The sequence below is a fragment of the Silene latifolia genome, chromosome Y, assembly GCF_048544455.1.
Source record: "Silene latifolia isolate original U9 population chromosome Y, ASM4854445v1, whole genome shotgun sequence".
Classification (NCBI taxonomy): Eukaryota; Viridiplantae; Streptophyta; class Magnoliopsida; order Caryophyllales; family Caryophyllaceae; genus Silene; species Silene latifolia.
This window is the reverse complement of record NC_133538.1, coordinates 301,637,237-301,638,813: the sequence shown is the minus strand read 5'-3', so window position 1 is coordinate 301,638,813 and position 1,577 is coordinate 301,637,237. Positions and strand designations below refer to the sequence as shown.

Here is a 1,577-nt window from a genome sequence, read left to right as displayed (position 1 = left end):
ATCCCATGATGTGGGCAACGTGGAAGAAGGTCTTGGAACCTATCCCAAGCTTCCCCTAGAGACTCTCCATCATCTTGTTGAAAGGTAGTTATCTCATTTTGGAGCATAGCGGTCTTGGAGGATGGGTAATACTTGGCTAGTAAAGTCTTGGCTAAGGCGTCCCATGTAGTGAATGTATTCGATGCATGAACATTTAACCAACGATCCGCTTTGTCCCTTAGAGAGAATGAGAACAACTTCAATCTCAAAGTATCTTCCGGTACTCCATTGCACTTCATCATTGCAACCTTGCTTTTGAACTTTCTTAGATGGGCATGTGCATCTTCATCTATGTGCCCACCAAATCTATCCTTCTTATTAAGGCCAACTTGGGCGGATGTAATTCAAAATTGTTGGGGGCAAGTGCACCAAAGTTGATTAGAGCGTAAGTGTCATCGTTCTTTGGTCGGTTATGATCTCTTAAGGTAGTCATTTGTGGATGATGCGTGTCTTTTATATGATGTTTTACATCCCATTTTACACGCATTTCAGAGCTCATTCATGTAGTTTATGCTACATTTCTCCCTATTTCCGTCTACTTTCGTGTTTTTGTACTTTATTGCAGAAATGTGAAGAATCCATCGGAAATCAAGCTAAATCCATCCCCGAGTATGATGCATTGCATTTTGACGTGAAGTATCCACTTAAGGAACGAGCTTGGCGTGCATTTCAAGGCCCAAAAGACAAATCCACGAGATTATAAAAGTCAAGTAGCAGCTCAAGCAGTCGATCGACCGCTACCATCAGTTGATCGACCAACATGCGGGTTCCGAAGCTTACAGACATCGAAGATCGATCGATCGACCACTACCATCAGTCGATCGACCAATCTGCTATCCCAGACGAGAATTAAAAGACCGAGGAAGCGCAAGCCCATTATGTTTAGATTTTGATAATAAGTTGTTACGTATGTTGGCTATATAATGTAACCTAGAACATCAGAATAAGTATTCAGTTTTGATTCCGGATCTTCCCTAAGTTTTTACACAGTAATATTTAGTTTTATAATTAGGGTTTGGAATATTGATTAGCATTGGAATTTTCGTTCTTATTCTCAATCGTTCCTCTGCAATCTCGGTATTCTTCTGCCTTATTTCGATTTATCCTTATTTCATTGTTAGTATAGAATTGCTAGTTAGTATCCAAAGCCAATTATCGTTTATCGCTATTTGTTATTTGAATACTTCAAGCATGAATTCATTAGTTCATATTGTTATTGTTGTTTTTATCAGTACCATGAGTAGCTAGATTAATTGTTTTGGACTGAATTCGCGTGTCAGTCGATCGACCGCCATACCTGGTCGATCGACTGACCACGTGAGGTTACCTTTCGTTTTAATTGATTTTAATGTTGTATTTAACGAATCGAATGCATGCGACCAGTTAGATGCTTGTTTTATAACTGACCCATTAGATCGAAAGATAGGGACAGTTGTTAGACCACCAATTAAAATGACTAAACTGTGCTGAGATCGAAAGATAGGTATAGTTTAGACCGTTAGTCACTTTTCAGGACGAGAGTCAGTATTAGTGATATT

At 39.3% G+C, this 1,577-nt stretch overlaps 1 non-coding gene across 1 annotated transcript; it reads left to right on the top strand.

The window, feature by feature from the left end:
* On the top strand, positions 1–107 carry LOC141635068 (small nucleolar RNA R71). Its single transcript, XR_012539774.1, has one exon. It is a non-coding gene; the product is annotated as a small nucleolar RNA R71 (small nucleolar RNA).
* Positions 108–1,577: the final 1,470 nt, after the last annotated feature.